This window comes from Schistocerca gregaria, chromosome 2 (assembly GCF_023897955.1).
Source record: "Schistocerca gregaria isolate iqSchGreg1 chromosome 2, iqSchGreg1.2, whole genome shotgun sequence".
Taxonomy (NCBI): domain Eukaryota; kingdom Metazoa; phylum Arthropoda; class Insecta; order Orthoptera; family Acrididae; genus Schistocerca; species Schistocerca gregaria.
Genome location: NC_064921.1, coordinates 105835609 through 105854411, shown reverse-complemented (window position 1 = coordinate 105854411; position 18803 = coordinate 105835609).

Below are 18803 nucleotides of genomic sequence, written 5' to 3'. Positions count from 1 at the left end.
GTGCCATTTCGTATGACAGCAGAAGCACTCTTGTTTATCCCACGCAACCTAACTGAATCTGTACGTCAGTCCGCTGATACGACCTGTTGTGCTGTCATTCATGACAAGCACTCTACGGGGTGTTTCCAAAAGTATAAGGCTCACCCACGTACCGCTGTTGTAACCCAACATGCTCTACTGAGTGTGAACATGTTCCTTTGGCCTGCTCGATCACCAGACCTGTCGTGTGGGACATCTGACAGCAGTTCTAGTGTCATCATCAAACAGCATTAACCGTCCTCGTATTGACAGACCGCGTGCAACAGGCATGGAGCTCCATCCCACGAACTGACTTCCGGCACCTTTGCAACACAAGATTTGCATCCTTGCAATCAACATTCTGGTGGTTAAACGTGTTATGTGCCACCATTTATCATTTGCAATGGCTTGGTTCGCACTTACATTAACCAGAGGTCTTTCAACGTTAATCACTTAAATATGTTACCTAGACAACTGTGTTCCCGAAATTTTATTATTCTACACTAATCACGTTTTGGTTGCGACGTAAAATTTACGATCCTCAAACCAGTCAAAGTGCAATCACAAGAAAATGCAAACACAGGCTTGTAGTCCACAAAGATTTATTACCTGTATCCCCAAAAACAGATCGGCCGATGTGGCCGTGCGGTTCTAGGCGCTTCAGTCTGGAACCGCGTGACCGCTACGGTCGCATGTTCGAATCCTGCCTCGGGCATGGATGTTTGTGATGTCCTTAGGTTAGTTAGGTTAAAGTAGTTCTAAGTTCTAGGGGACTGATGACTACAGATGTTAAGTCCCATAGAGGTCAGAGCCATATGAACCATTTTGAACCCAAAAACAGTTTTACAAAATCTTTTACAAAACCGGCCTCCCAATAGCCACCAGTAACAAATATAATTAAAACCTTATACAGTCTTTACAAGCGTATACGGAATGAAACAAATTAAGTAAAGATCCTTCTTAACTAAATAACAAATAGCCCCAGATAAACATAGATGACAAGCATAATTCCCCACAAATTTAACAGGAATTTACCGGGACTAAATCCCCATTGGTAAAACGAGCAACAGTGCAGAATATTAAATAACAAAAATGTTCAAATGTGTGTGAAATCTTATGGGATTGAACTGCTAAGGTCACCTAAATTTTCCTAAGGACACCCACACACCCACACACCCACACACCCACACACCCACACACCCACACACCCACACACCCACACACCCACACACCCACACACCCACACACCCACACACCCACACACCCACACACCCACACACCCACACACCCACACACCCACACACCCACACACCCACACACCCACACACCCACACACCCACACACCCACACACCCACACACCCACACACCCACACACCCACACACCCACACACCCACACACCCACACACCCACACACCCACACACCCACACACCCACACACCCACACACCCACACACCCACACACCCACACACCCACACACCCACACACCCACACACCCACACACCCACACACCCACACACCCACACACCCACACACCCACACACCCACACACCCACACACCCACACACCCACACACCCACACACCCACACACCCACACACCCACACACCCACACACCCACACACCCACACACCCACACACCCACACACCCACACACCCACACACCCACACACCCACACACCCACACACCCACACACCCACACACCCACACACCCACACACCCACACACCCACACACCCACACACCCACACACCCACACACCCACACACCCACACACCCACACACCCACACACCCACACACCCACACACCCACACACCCACACACCCACACACCCACACACCCACACACCCACACACCCACACACCCACACACCCACACACCCACACACCCACACACCCACACACCCACACACCCACACACCCACACACCCACACACCCACACACCCACACACCCACACACCCACACACCCACACACCCACACACCCACACACCCACACACCCACACACCCACACACCCACACACCCACACACCCACACACCCACACACCCACACACCCACACACCCACACACCCACACACCCACACACCCACACACCCACACACCCACACACCCACACACCCACACACCCACACACCCACACACCCACACACCCACACACCCACACACCCACACACCCACACACCCACACACCCACACACCCACACACCCACACACCCACACACCCACACACCCACACACCCACACACCCACACACCCACACACCCACACACCCACACACCCACACACCCTAGGGAGGACCCAAACTCCGCCGAGATCAGCCGCACAGTCCATGACTGCAGTATCCTAGACCGCTCGGCTAAACCCACACGGCGGTTAAATAACAAATTTTAAGTGAAGGAGCAAATTCCCGAACGGAAACCTTAGACCAATAAACAGATCATAGAACGGAATTCACCTAATTATATAATGATTTATTCCATTGAACTCACTCGTGAAATCTCTTTAAAGTATAACAACGATATTTAGGTAGAAAAGACAGCTATCTTAATAGTCAGTTTAAGTTCCACTCAACAGCTGGCACACCCCAACGGATGACCTACCCTAATAGAGGAGTGGCCCAATTACTAGGAACAGGGGACTCACCTTGGAGCGGCTTGAACACATTAACGAAAAGAATCTCCAAATGATTACAAGAGAGAATAATCAAGTTCTATCAACTACTGGGGCGAGCATACAGCCAAGTAGCATCGAGCGCCACCAAACGGAGCTAACGCCGTCCGAACGTATTTCAATCGATGCGCCGCTCCCTGTGCAAGTAGGCTATTTAGGTTTTTATGTTGGTAACGCCTCGTAGTGCTTTGTATGAAAGTCACTAACTGTGCTGTGTGCAATCTGTGGCTGGTTGTCATTGTTGGAATATTCCCTATTGTAGCGTTGGGCAGTTGGATGTGAGGCGCCAGAACTGGTGGATGTGGGGAGAGATGGCAGAGTTTTCAGGGCGGACGATCTGGACGTGTGTCCGTCAGAAAAAGGAAATTTGTAAGACTGGATGTCATGAACTGATATATGACTTTTGAACACTATTAAGATAAATACATTGTTTGTTCTCCATCGAAATCTTTCATTTGCTATGCCTATCAGTATTTAGTGCCTTCAGTAGTTGGAATCTTATTTAGCTGCCAGTATTGTTGGTGTTCGCTGTATTGCAGTAGTTCGAGTAACGAAGATTGTGAGATACGTGATTCAGGCAAGGTATAGGCTATTGTTAGTCAGGGCCATTCTTTTGTAGGGATTATTGAAAGTTGGATTGCGTTGCGCTAAAAATATTGTGTGTCAGTTTAGTGTTGATAAAGTAAAGAGAGAAATGTGAGTACGTTCAGTTTTGCTCAGCTGTTCGAAAATCAAATAACGTAGAGGTTTTCCAGCACTGATTTATAAATTTGTTCTAATGGGATGTCTCACTTGTATTTGTCCAACCGAAACTGATTGTGCTCACCGCTCGTAGCACACAAATATTAAAAAACAGGACAGCCAACCAAACCAAAGGACAGCCAACCAAACCAAAGGACAGCCAACCAAACCAAAGGACAGCCAACCAAACCAAAGGACAGCCAACCAAACCAAAGGACAGCCAACCAAACCAAAGGACAGCCAACCAAACCAAAGGACAGCCAACCAAACCAAAGGACAGCCAACCAAACCAAAGGACAGCCAACCAAACCAAAGGACAGCCAACCAAACCAAAGGACAGCCAACCAAACCAAAGGACAGCCAACCAAACCAAAGGACAGCCAACCAAACCAAAGGACAGCCAACCAAACCAAAGGACAGCCAACCAAACCAAAGGACAGCCAACCAAACCAAAGGACAGCCAACCAAACCAAAGGACAGCCAACCAAACCAAAGGACAGCCAACCAAACCAAAGGACAGCCAACCAAACCAAAGGACAGCCAACCAAACCAAAGGACAGCCAACCAAACCAAAGGACAGCCAACCAAACCAAAGGACAGCCAACCAAACCAAAGGACAGCCAACCAAACCAAAGGACAATGCAAAACTTCTCATTTCAGAGTTATGCCCCCTCCCCTTTAAATTTAACAACCTTAACACATGCAAAACCTCGAACAAATAGGATGGAAAATTATTCACTTCTTACAGCTCATAATTCTTTACTCTTACATGCAGACCCCAATAACAAGCTTAAAGTCTGGGGAAGTTAACGGCCTGCCGAACCAAGTTCATAAAAACCCATTATACAAGACACCAAAGTCACGGCCCCTTCAAACGGAGACCACAAAATAAATCCTAAGTTACTCAAGTTACATTACAAGGACACTGTCTTAACACTAAACATGGCCTGTGCACTATCCTACGGTGACTCATGCAGCTTTCACGCTACTCATGCTTAGTGCTCCCGTAACTGAGCAATGTTTTGCACTCTTAACACCACTGCTCAACATATACCGGAACCGAGAGTGAATGCCTTATTCCCGCCACGGTGGGGATAATTACATACAAATCGCTATTTGCGGCTGTGAACACAAATTACGATCAGATTGATCACAAAGTACAACTTCAAAGAAATAGCAGATGCCCACCGTTAGTGGCAGCAAACGACGAGAATCCACATAACATACATAGCCATGCAGCATCAGATAGTACAATACACACACTTGCTAGTGCATTGGAGGCCATCACCACCAGCCAGCCGCCGACACACTCCTCAAATCATAATATAGCGCCGCGAGCAACCAACGCTCCTCCGTATTGCTCACTACAAGACTCGCCAACACAACAGAAGGCCAATCAACGGGCAAGCACGACCATTAGGGCCCCGGAACGGAAAACCAAGGGCCCCGAAGCAGGAAGTGCAACGTTTAAATAGCGGCCGGAAGAGAAAAACCAAAGAGAGAATGTGCATACCAGAACGAACGGGATTACTGCCACTACTAGGTAAGAGAACCACGAGTACCCTCGACTCCCCGACGGCTCATTGGTGTTGCGTGTTTTTTCCGTCAGTGTATACAGGGTGGTGCATTGATCGTGACCGGGCCAAATATCTAACGAAATAAGCGTCAAGCGAAAAAACTACGAAACACGAAACTTGTCTAACTTGAAGGGGGAAACCAGATGGCGCTATGGTTGGCACGCTAGATGGTGCTGTCATAGGTCAAACGGTTTTTTAAAAAAATAGTAACCCCCATTTTATTACATGTTCGTGTAGTACGTAAAGAAATATGAATGTCTTAGTTGGACCACTTTTTTCGCTTTGTGATAGATGGCGCTTAATAGTCTCAAACATGTGGCTCACAATTTTAGACGAACAGTTGGTAACAGGTAGGTTTTTAAATTAAAATACAGAACGTAGGTATGTTTGAACATTTTATTTCGATTGTTCCAATATGATACATGTACCTTTGTGAACTTATTTCTGAGAACATACTTGTAAATACCACATTAATGCAATAAATGCTCAAAATGATGTCCATCAACCTCAATGCATTTGGCAATACGTCCTCTCAACAGCCAGTAGTTCGCCTTCCGTAATGTTCGCACATGCATGGACAATGCGCTGACGCATGTTGTCAGGCGTTCACGATGGATCACGATAGCAAATATCCTTCAACTTTCCCAACAGAAAGAAATCCGCGGACGTCAGATCCGGCGAAAGTGCGGGCCATGGTATGGTGTTTCGACGACCAATCCACCTGTCATGAAATATGCTATTCAATACCGCTTCAACCGCACGCGAGCTATGTGCCGGACATCCATCATGTTGGAAGTACATCGCCATTCTGTCATGCAGTGAAACTTCTTTTAGTAACAACGGTAGAACATTACGTAGGGACTCAGCATACATGGCAACATTTAGATTGCCATCCCTAAAATGGGGGCCAATTATCCTTCCTCCCATAGTGCCGCACCATACATTAACACGCCAAGATCCCTAATGTTCCACTTGTCACAGCCATCGTGGATTTTTCGTTGCCCAACAGCGCATATTATGACGGTTTTACCGCTGTTTGCGAATGACGCTTCGTCGCTAAATAGAATGCGTGCAAAAAGTCTGTCATCGTCCCGTAAGTTCTCTTGTTCCCAGTGGCAGCACTGTACACGACGTTCAAAGTCGTCGCCTTGCAATTTCTGGTGCATAGAAGTATGGTACGGGTGCAATCGATGTTGGTGTACCATGCTCAACACCGACGTTTTTGTTCATTACCGATTCTCGCGCTATTTGTCTGCCACTGATGTGCGGATTGGCCTTGACAGCAGCTAAAACACCTACTTGGGCATCATTTGTTGCAGGTCGTGGTTGACGTTTCACATGTGGCTGTTTCCTTAAATAACGTAACTATCCGGCGAACTGTCCTGACACATGGATGATGTCGAGCAGCATACATAGCACACGCCCGTTGGGCATTTTGATCACAGTAACCATACATCAACTCGATATCGATCTTTTCCGCAGTTGGTAAACGGTCCATTTTAAGACAGGTAACGTATCACGAAACAAATACGTCCGCACTGGCCGAATGCTGCGTGATACCACGTACACTCCTGGAAATGGAAAAAAGAACACATTGACACCGGTGTGTCAGACCCAACATACTTGCTCCGGACACTGCGAGACGGCTGTACAAGCAATGATCACACGCACGGCACAGCGGACACACCAGGAATCGCGGTGTTGGCCGTCGAATGGCGCTAGCTGCGCAGCATTTGTGCACCGCCGCCGCCAGTGTCAGCCAGTTTGCCGTGGCATACGGAGCTCCATTGCAGTCTTTAACACTGGTAGCATGCCGCGACAGCGTGGACGTGAACCGTATGTGCAGTTGACGGACTTTGAGCGAGGGCGTATAGTGGGCATGCGGGAGGCCAGGTGGACGTACCGCCGAATTGCTCAACACGTGGGGCGTGAGGTCTCCACAGTACATCGATGTTGTCGCCAGTGGTCGGCGGAAGGTGCACGTGCCCGTCGACCTGGGACCGGACCGCAGCAACGCACGGATGCACGCCAAGACCGTAGGATCCTACGCAGTGCCGTAGGGGACCGCACCGCCACTTCCCAGCAAATTAGGGACACTGTTGCTCCTGGGGTATCGGCGAGGACCATTCGCAACCGTCTCCATGAAGCTGGGCTACGGCCCCGCACACCGTTAGGCCGTCTTCCGCTCACGCCCCAACATCGTGCAGCCCGCCTCCAGTGGTGCCGCGACAGGCGTGAATGGAGGGACGAATGGAGACGTGTCGTCTTCAGCAATGAGAGTCGCTTTTGCCTTGGTGCCAATGATGGTCGTATGCGTGTTTGGCGCCGTGCAGGTGAGCGCCACAATCAGGACTGCATACGACCGAGGCACACAGGGCCAACACCCGGCGTCGTGGTGTGGGGAGCCATCTCCTACACTGGCCGTACACCTCTGGTGATCGTCGAGGGGACACTGAATAGGGCACGGTACATCCAAACCTTCATCGAACCCATCGTTCTACCATTCCTAGACCGGCAAGGGAACTTGCTGTTCTAACAGGACAATGCACGTCCGCGTGTATCCCGTGCCACCCAACGTGCTCTAGAACATGTAAGTCAACTACCCTGGCCAGCAAGATCTCCGGATCTGTCCCCCATTGAGCACGTTTGGGACTGGATGAAGCGTCGTCTCACGCGGTCTGCACGTCCAGCACGAACGCTGGTCCAACTGAGGCGCCAGGTGGAAATGGCATGGCAAGCTGTTCCACAGGACTACATCCAGCATCTCTACGATCGTCTCCATGGGAGAATAGCGGCGTGCATTGCTGCGAAAGGTGGATATATACTGTACTAGTGCCGACATTGTGCATGCTCTGTTGCCTGTGTCTATGTGCCTGTGGTTCTGTCAGTGTGATCATGTGATGTATCTGACCCCAGGAATTTGTCAATAAAGTTTCCCCTTCCTGGGACAAAGAAATCACGGTGTTCTTATTTCAATTTCCAGGAGTGTATTTATACGTCTGCGACTATTACAGCGCCATTTATCACAAAGCGAAAAAGTGGTCCAACTAAAACCTTCATATTTATTTACGTACTACACGAATATGTAATAAAAATGAGGGTTCCTATTTGAAAAAACGCAGTTGATATCCGTTTGACCTAAGGTAGCGCCTTCTAGCGGACCAACCATAGCGTCATCTGGTTTCCCGCTTCAAGCTAGACGAGTTTCGTTCTTTGTAGTTTTTTCGTTTGACGCTTATTTCGTGAGATATTTGGCCCGGTCACTATCAATGGACCGCCCTGTATAATCCAAAACCAACAAACACTCATTGCAATATAAAGTTACATCTATGCCAGTTTTCAAGTGTAGATATTGTAAATAAACTTCTGTAGGCGTCTTATTGTTTTTCTTGACCACCTCAATTACCGACAAACCGTAGAGAATGTCTATCATCACAAAGTGTCGTAATAGCAGACAGACTGTTTCGGCGTGATAACATTTCATGACTACCGCAAGCTGGGGTTACTTTCGCCTCTTTAAAGTAACTTTGGCCCACTGGTCGGTTTTCCCATGAAACGTATGTCATTAGCGTGTAGTAAACTTGGCAGTATGCATTCACAAGGTGCAAAGAACGATCTAAAAGGATGTGAATTCCATCACGGTAACATTTTGTTAGCACAGGACAATATTTTGCCAACTGTTACAGCCCAATAACTTTTGCCTGGCGGTTTCACGTACGTTAAATTAAATACTGAGAGGAATTTTGCATCCTGCCAGCATTAGCTGATAAGGAGATTAAATGTCGTTTGTCTGACTTACAATTAAGATTAATATATTAACACTTCTGTAAAATGGTGCAAATTTCTGCCCGAGACCAAAGTAGCCGATCCCTAAAATGAGAATGAAATGGCGCTGGAATCTGAAGGGGGGGGGGGGGGGGCGGTGTCTGAATGTTTCTCTGATGTGCAAAATGATGTCCAGCAATACAAAATGTTGATCGATAAATTTACAGTTGTGCAGTACGCTACAATTTTATATGGAGTTATGACTGTGGTTAGTTATGACGGAGCTAAAGTGGACTGTATGCAAAAGGCAAAGTCCTACTACAAAAGGACAGAACGAAAAGATAAACCATTTTATCCTTTGAAGGATTTGATAAGAATTTTCACTCCATGATATGGCTATTTTCAAGTACCAGAGCTTCAGTCATCTGAGTAGTAAGCCTCACAACAGAGTGTAAATAGTAAAATGTCACGCATAGGAATTTTCTGTGACTTAACCAAAGCATTTGATTGTGAGAACCATGACACTGTGTCTCAGAAATTACATTTCTATGATATAAATGAAACAGCATATGAATGGTTTAATATCTACAGAACAGGAAGCAAAAAGTTTCTTTATATAGTTTAAGTGATTTAAGGAAGTTTGCCACTTCATCTAACAAGTGTGTAATTAGTTGTTCCACACGTTTCGATCGCGGGTCCTCTTCAGTTAATGATTTACCTGGATGACCCCCATTCTTATCTGAAACAAGAAGCTAAACATGCTGTCTGCTGATGATACAGGCATCATTATTACTCCAGTACAAGAAACTCCGATAGAAAATGATACAAATAATGGCTTTGGAAATGTTATTAATTGGTTTTCTGCTAATGGGCTTGCTCTGACCTTTGCGAAAAGACAGTACATCCAATTTTCTGCTTGAAGGAGTACAGTTCTTTCAATAAATATGACATCTACAGAAGGCAGTAGGCAGGGTAGAGCATACTAAATTTGTGGCTCTACATATAGATGAGAATCTTAATTGGAAAATTCATATTTTTACTCTCCTAAAGCGACTAGTTTCACCAACTTCTGCAATCAGAATAATTGCCAATTCTGAACATATAGAAATTAGTAAGCTAACATAATTTGCACACTTTCACTCTCTGATATCATACGGAATACTTTGGGGTAACTCAACTCTTAGGCAGAAAGTATTCACTGCTCAAAAGAAATCGGTTAGAATAATGTGTGTGGCTCGCAGTCGCACATCTACTTAAAAGGTTAGGAATTCTTACAGCAGCCCCACAGTAAATTTACTCAGTAATAAAATTTGTTCTCACCAACATTCACCACTTTAAAAACAGCGACATTCATGATTATAATACCAGAAGAAAGAAAGACTTACACTATCCTATCTTTGGCACAGAAAAGGGTAAAAAATTCTACTGTAAAACTTATGGATAAATTACCAGATGAAAGAAAATGTCTGAAAGACAGCAGTCATAGTCTCAAAAATAAATTGAAATCATGTCTCCATGACAACACCTTGTATATCATAGATGAATTCTTGAATAGGTATAAATAAATCTAAGTATAACATATGCATTATGTGCCATTTACGGGAATGGGGTAGGTAACAAAAATTTAAATCTTTAACAAAAACTTTGATATGTGTGTGTATTTCTTATGCACTTAACACGTTCCACATCATAACGGTTACCGTGAGATTTGGTCAATGGAACACATAACTAAATGTCCATACAGTGCTTAACATACGACGTCTTCTCTCTGCAGATAGTCACCACAGCGTAGCGTGTAACTTGAAAATGAATTAGTTGATTGTTGAAATACAGTACATTTGCATATTTACTGCAGCACTTTCTCAATAAAATTCAATATTTCCTGTTCTTGTCTTGAAAATTTGGTGTTTTATTTGTTCATCATGCTCCTGTATGTCCATTCTAGAGATATTAGTTGAGTTTGCTTTGTCCCAGTATTTCATTACCACTATTTTATGAAGAAATGACTGAGTAGGTCAAAACAGCCCCAAGTGCAGGCAACATGGCCCCACTATTTTCTTTACGCAAAATAACAGTAGATCTAATGTACACCCCTGGAAATAGAAAAAAGAATACATTGACACCGGTGTGTCAGACCCACCGTACTTGCTCCGGACACTGCGAGAGGGCTGTACAAGCAATGATCACACGCACGGCACAGCGGACACACCAGGAACCGCGGTGTTGGCCGTCGAATGGCGCTAGCTGCGCACCATTTGTGCACCGCCGCCGTCAGTGTCAGCCAGTTTGCCGTGGCATACGAAGCTCCATCGCAGTCTTCAACACTGGAAGCATGCCGCGACAGCGTGGACGTGAACCGTATGTTCAGTTGACGGACTTTGAGCGAGGGCGTATAGTGGGCATGCGGGAGGCCGGGTGGACGTACCGCCGAATTGCTCAACACGTGGGGCGTGAGGTCTCCACAGTACATCGATGTTGTCGCCAGTGGTCGGCGGAAGGTGCACGTGCCCGTCGACCTGGGACCGGACCGCAGCGACGCACGGATGCACGCCAAGACCGTAGGATCCTACGCAGTGCTGTAGGGGACCGCATCGCCACTTCCCAGCAAATTAGGGATACTGTTGCTCCTGGGGTATCGGCGAGGACCATTCGCAACCGTCTCCATGAAGCTGGGCTACGGTCCCGCACACCGTTAGGCCGTCTTCCGCTCACGCCCCAACATCGTGCAGCCCGCCTCCAGCGGTGTCGCGACAGGCGTGAATGGAGGGACGAATGGAGACGTGTCGTCTTCAGCAATGAGAGTCGCTTTTGCCTTGGTGCCAATGATGGTCGTATGCGTGTTTGGCGCCGTGCAGGTGAGCGCCACAATCAGGACTGCATACGACCGAGGCACACAGGGCCAACACCCGGCGTCGTGGTGTGGGGAGCCATCTCCTACACTGGCCATACACCTCTGGTGATCGTCGAGGGGACACTGAATAGTGCACGGTACATCCAAACCGTCATCGAACCCATCGTTCTACCATTCCTAGACCGGCAAGGGAACTTGCTGTTCTAACAGGACAATGCACGTCCTCGTGTATCCCGTGCCACCCAACGTGCTCTAGAACGTGTAAGTCAACTACCCTGGCCAGCAAGATCTCCGGATCTGTCCCCCATTGAGCATGTTTGGGACTGGATGAAGCGTCGTCTCACGCGGTCTGCACGTCCAGCACGAACGCTGGTCCAACTGAGGCGCCAGGTGGAAATGGCATGGCAAGCCGTTCCACAGGACTACATCCATCATCTCTACGATCGTCTCCATGGCAGAATAGCAGCCTGCATTGCTGCGAAAGGTGGATATACACTGTACTAGTGCCGACATTGTGCATGCTCTGTTGCCTGTGTATGTGCCTGTGGGTCTGTCAGTGTGATCATGTGATGTATCTGACCCCAGGAATGTGTCAATAAAGTTTCCCCTTTCTGGGACAATGAATTCACGGTATTATTTCGATTTCCAAGAGTGTATTTTGCTTAATATTTTTTTAATGGATGGGACAAGCTTTGACAATCCTAGAAAAATGTATTAGAAAATTTGTCTCTGCACTGTCCTTTTCTCTTGCCGCATACAAAAAGTCGGCTAAAACTGAGCCAAAGTAAATCCAGTTTACAGTAGCTTTCATATATCATGGACATGGTTAACTCTAGCGCGATTTACCGGAATATCAGTGTAGCGATACTTCAGAAATTTTGACATGTCTGAAGAGAGTTGCCCCGTTGGAGATACAGGAGGCAGCCAAATGAAAACAGAACACCTCTTACAACAGGACCATAGAATAATTTAATTCAAAAATAATCACCATACGTTTTAAGACATTTATCCCAATGGGAAACAAGACGATCAATTCCTGTTCCATAGAAGAGGATTGCCGCTGACGGATCCACAAGCACACTCATTCTTGCACGTCCTCGTCTGACAAACCAACGTTCAAGGATGTCTTTCGTCAGGGCGCCAAGGATTTAAAATATCACCTGGTGGAAAACCTTGGCTGCACAGAGGACATTGCAGTGTTTTCCCAAACAAGCTAGCCTTCGTCCGATCGGCAGAGTGGCGTCGGGCATAATCACGCGAAACATTTATTCCGTCAGAGCAATTCTGGGTTTTCTGACTATATAGTGTCACAGTTTCTGCAAAGTGTACTAGTAGGGTTGCGCATTGATTGTGGTTCCACGCTCGAGGAATTTGACGAGGAGAGGACCTCTGCATTCGAAGAAGAAAGGCCATCATGACGGTTCCGGAACTTACGTGATCAGCTTGCAAGACAGCAGGCCCTCTGGCCTCGTTGTACACTTGTTAAGTGTCACCAAACGAGGCTGTCTTCCTTATCACAATAGCAGAAGGTGTAGGGTCATCCAGAAATTGGCAATTGCGGTCGGAGTTCCGACCCACAGCTGTCGGCTTTCTCTTTTGATGTCGGGTCTCAGGGGGCCAGAGTAATGGACGCTCACTATTTTTACAATGGCTGGGAACAGTTTTCTTTCACAAGCCTTATGTTTTGGAAGGAATGCGCCAGCTCGGCACCACAGCTGTGACATTGTTTGGGACATTTCGGAGATATGGTCACCGAATTCCATGAGACAGCCGACAGAACGGTGCCCCAAAAGGTACCGCAATTACCATATTCCATAAGCACCTATCGCCAGCAGACTTGTGTAAAGCCCTGGTGGGGCTACAATAGGCTGTACGACTGTTACGTCAGCACGCGTTGGCAGTCACCATTGGAATTTTTTTCAGGAAGGAATGATAATGGCACCTAGGCTAACGGAGTACGGTAGTGAGAATCTAGATGAATTTGTCGTAAGGGCACAATTGGCGAAAACTTTCTCGGCGGTGACTAGCCGAGTTCTGACACAAGCGGAGCGGTCGCTCTCTGGGAGTAGAGCAGAGAATTTCAAGAGCTGGCTCCTGGCCGCTGCATGAGTTGACCGCCTACGTTGCCGCCCTTGTTGCCGAGTGATTTCATCCGCAGTTTCACCTGCCCGGTCACGCGGACAGTTCTTTCCCCTCTCGCGTTCCGAACGGTGCCCACGTTGGAGCCCATCCCCATGCAATGGAGCCGACCACGGCTATCAGCCCTCATCAGCACACCGCCTTGCGCCATCTTCATGAAATAGCGGTAGTAAAATATTAGGACAAAGCAAACTCAACAAATATCTCTAGATTGGACATACAGGAACATGATGAACAAACAAAACACTAAATTTTCAAGACACGGACAGGAAATATTGAATTTTATTGTAAAAGTGCTACAGCAAATAAGCAAGTGCACTGTATTATAGGAATCAACTAATTCATTTTCAAGTTACGCGTTACACTATGATAACTATGTGCAAAGATAATGTCGTATGTTAGGAATACTTGTACAGTATGGATAGTCTAATATTTACAGAGTCGGCCTGTAGGGTTTCAGTTGATTTTTCAGTCGCCCACGATTCGAACTGTCACAGAGGCAGCATCCATACAACCAGCTTGCCTCCTTAGGTGATATCGTGGTAACTGCATCCAGTTAACCAGCTGCTTATCGATATTATACGATTCACCTACCCTCTTTGATCCCGCTCCTCGTAGAAAAGACACCAGATTCCATGCACCGTTGTTTGTACTAGGTTCTTGCCAACATCTCTATCAGTTGAAGACTTTCATTGTTTCGTTTACTTTAATGTTCCTTGTACAGAATCTTGATCAACTTTGTGTCCAATTTAAAGGAAAGAAATGTAATTGTAAATTATTAGGACGGTGTTTCTCAGTTAAACAGTCACTATTTTCAGTTCTAATCGCACAGTGAGTAGGTAAAGATGCCTAGAAAATAGTGTCTCCCGCCAACTATGAGCGCCTGGTGAGAGATTTCGCCTGATGTCATGCAGTCAACATGACTGTCATAACGGTTCCTTCTTCGCGACTATTCCCGGCCGCACTCTTCAGTGGCGATGAAGATGCTCCTGCAGAGTTTTCGATGGGAAGTGTCTGATCACAATACAGCCCGAAATTGGCTGCCGGTGAGTTTCATCTCTGCTCGCATGAATTGATGGTTATGAAGACAGCGTTTTGGCACAGACAACGAGCTGTAGACCAGTGTAGAGAATTGGCGGAAAGCACAGGCGGCTGCCAGCTACGACGAGAGTATTGGAATGTTGGTACAACGCTACGACAAATGTCAGTCGGAGCGGTAACTATGTAGAGAAGTGGCTGGAAGGTGTAGCTAACTGTTGCAAATAAAACATTTTTGATTTTAACAGAAGTTTCCATTTCGTGACCGGTTGGAACTTACTTTCCCAATAGTCCTCATATATGAGAGACCACCCTCCCCATATAGGATTCATATCAGGGTCATTATAAGACTGCGACACACGCCTTGTGCAGATTCAATATAAACATACGTGCGTGTGGTATACGTAACATCGTGATTAAAATGCCCCACGACAGCAAATACACAGCTAGCTCCCAAACTTTGGATTTCTTTAGAGGGGGAGATGTGGGGCGTTTCCACTCTATCGGAATGCTGTCGGATGGAATCATCCTCGTGCACGATAACGTCTGCCCCCACACCGCCACAGAGCGAGGTGGCGCAGTGGTTAGACACTGGACTCGCATTCGGGAGGAAGACGGTTCAATCCCGCGCCCGGCCATCCTGATTTAGGTTTTCCGTGATTTCCCTCCAGGCAAATGCCGGGATGGTTTCTTTGAAAGGGCACGGCCGACTTCCTTCCCCGTCCTTTCCTAATCCGATGAGACCGATGACCTCGATGTCTGGTCTTCCCCAAAGAACCCAACCCACACTGCCAACTGGACGAATGCTACGCTTCAGTGATTTCGATGGGAAACACTGCAACAACCTCTGCGCATCTCCGATCTTTCACCGTGTGATTTTCACATCTTTGGTGACTTGAAGAAAGACCTGCGTGGACTTCTGTTTCAGTCGGACGAGTGGGTGCCATTGAGAATCCATCAGCTGCCGATCGCGTTCTACGAAACAGGATGTGCTTTTCTCGTATCCCAGTGGGATGCATGTCTTGACGCGTGTGGTGGTTACTTTTGAGCACTATGGGACTTAACATCTGAGGTCATCAGTCCCCTAGAACTTAGGACTACTTAAACCTAACTAACCTAAGGAAATCACACACATACCTGCCCGAGGCAGGATTCGAACCGTAGCGGTCGCGCGGTTCCAGACTGAAGCGCCTAGAACCGCTAGGCCACTGCGGCCGGCTCTTTTGAATGGACTCCTTCAGTGGTCCCGCAGTGATGTGTGCTCTATTTTCATTTTACTACCCCTCGTACTTTGGTCAGGACCGCACCTACAGTGGGCGCTAAACTGCTCTGCCAGAGATATCCGCCTCGTCCCGGACCCGGATGCGCAGCTATGCCGGAAACACCTCGACTCGCCCAAGGCCGGCGGGCTCCAGAAAACCGGCGCGGCGCCGGCACGCGAAACTTGCCGCTCGCCGCCCACCGCCAGCACTGTGTGTGCGGTATGCGCCGCGATCGATAGCTTGCCGCGAATACCACAGGGGCGCGCGCGCCGGCTCTGTTTCCCGTGTTTTACATCGCGGGCCATTTCTCCCGCTCGCATATGTATACATAAACGGCTGGTGTTTGTAGCTTAATTTCCTGCAGACGCGGCCGTAACCGGTCCCACATCGATCGTTTGCGAATCCGCGGAAAAGAACGCGTCGTAGCGGACCAGGGTATGTCACTGCCCATTTTTACAGCAGATATTTAGGGCCGCGTCTCCGCGATCAGTGAGAACCGACACAGGTATAGTGTGCGTGTCGATCAAGTCACTGATTTTATTCTGCATTCACATAATCAAGTACACTTCCACATTCACTAGGCTTTCCATCTTCTCCGTAGGAGACACATTGGCCCAATATTGAATCAAAAATAGTCATCCTGCAGTCCTGGCAAGTTTCCTTTGGTTGTAAGGTAAATTCCGGTACTTGAAATCCCCTCCCAAATATTCTCAATTGGGACTTCCCACAGCAAGCTTGCCTGGTACATGGAAGCAAATCTCCTGACTCGATATGAGAAGCTGTGGACCGTGGCTTTACTATAAACTTCAATTCGGACATTTGCCCTCTTACTGATGCAATATACAAATCTTCACATTGATTGAATTACACAAACACGGACAATAGTCATATTTTGCGTTCGCAACGATGATTATTGATAGTAAAAATTGTTCAAATGGCTCTGAGCACTATCGAACTTAACATCTCAGGTAATCAGTCCCCTAGAACTTAGAACTACTAAAACCTAACTAACCTAAGGACATCACACACATCCATGCTCGAGGCGCTCATTCATTTCACTTTTCGGGCACGTCACATAGTGCTATTAACTCTTTCGTGTAACTTTTCGAAGATGATACCTTCGTTTAGAAAAACAAACTCTCTATCTAACTTTTTCGAGATGCAGTTTCTGTTCTCTGAGACTGCATTTACTGTCATTTCTGTTTCCGGAGTAAAATACACTGTTGCCTGATTGGTCTATAAGTCTCAAGTTGAAGAAAGAAGGAATAGATTCCACGCAAACTTAAATTTCTCCACTCAGCAGTCACAAGAAAATAAATTGTTATTGTTAACACACTAGAGCAGGTCACATTAATACTGGTAAAACGAGGCATTTATTATTGCCTACTCCAAATTGTAATTCCTGCCTCATTGAAGGTATTGCATGTAGGAGTATTTTAACTGAAAGTGGTAAATACAGTGATCCACGAACGTGTGTGTGTGTGTGTGTGTGTGTGTGTGTGTGTGTGTGTGTGTGTGTGTTTCCGATTTTATTTTAAAAATTAGTTTTATTGTATTGCTCCAATCAAACTTTTATAGTTTTTAGACTAACTATCTCAAGTAACTGTTCAGTTATCTTTATGTAATTCGATTTTATTTAATAGAATGTGCTCGCATTGTTTCAAGGAACTGATATGAAATACCTATTTGTATGATTATGCGACATTATTGTGTCTTGTGAAATGGGCTTTGATAAAATGATGGATGATTATCCGTAACACTGATAAATCAGCATTGCTCTCGTCTTGTTTCTATTGCTATCTGATTCTTCGCTCTAAAAAGAAATGTATACTGCATGCTCCTCGGTCTACAGTTATCTTTATATCTCTCCAGTTAAGTTCTTCCCCAGTAACAGATGTCATAGTTTAAGCCATAAACCGCAAACTGAAAGCGAAGTGTAACACTCCATTACTGCCACTCCTAACTACCAACTGTAAGAATTTACAAATTTATACTTTTAATTGTACACAACTAAGTACCATCTAATAAGAGTATCTAATCTCATTGTAACAATCAACTGCTAAGAAGTAAAACTAACGTGGACGGGACAGGTCTCAGTTTTGCTGCTAGACATAGGTCGAACTTACAATAGGGCGGTGTGTGGTGTTCGGACTTCAATGAGACAAGCTTTCATCGGATCTGAAAAGGACGTAACACACAAAGTCATCTATCAGCAAAATATCAGCTGTTGGCAGGCCAACAATAGAACCCGTTTCTCTGCTCAATGATATCGGATTCATTTGAATTGCTGTCCATTATCAAGACTGACTTATTTGTTCTGGAACCCCACACAATTGGCGCATCACAGAGTTATTCGCATTATGTATCGCCACGCAAGGTATTTTTAAGGCAAATCGCTCTTGGACAGGGACTGTTATTCAGAATAGTTTCACACCCACTGTATTCAAAGAAACAGTTCCTCTCACGTCATGTCACTTTATAATTGTTTTTTATAAAATTTAATTTCGGGCAACCGTTACCCATTTATTTGATTCTTATTTCAACATGTTCATACCCTGATTACTATATTCTAATACTCGATGTATATAATTTATTAGCTTTGGTTAAACTGCAATGTACATGATACATTCAGTCGTCTGCTAATGTGTCAGCTATCATATGAGGCGACATTCACGCAGTGAAAACGAAGCTACGAACACAGGACAAGAGCTTTTAACAACACGGGCGCTGAAGACCTTGC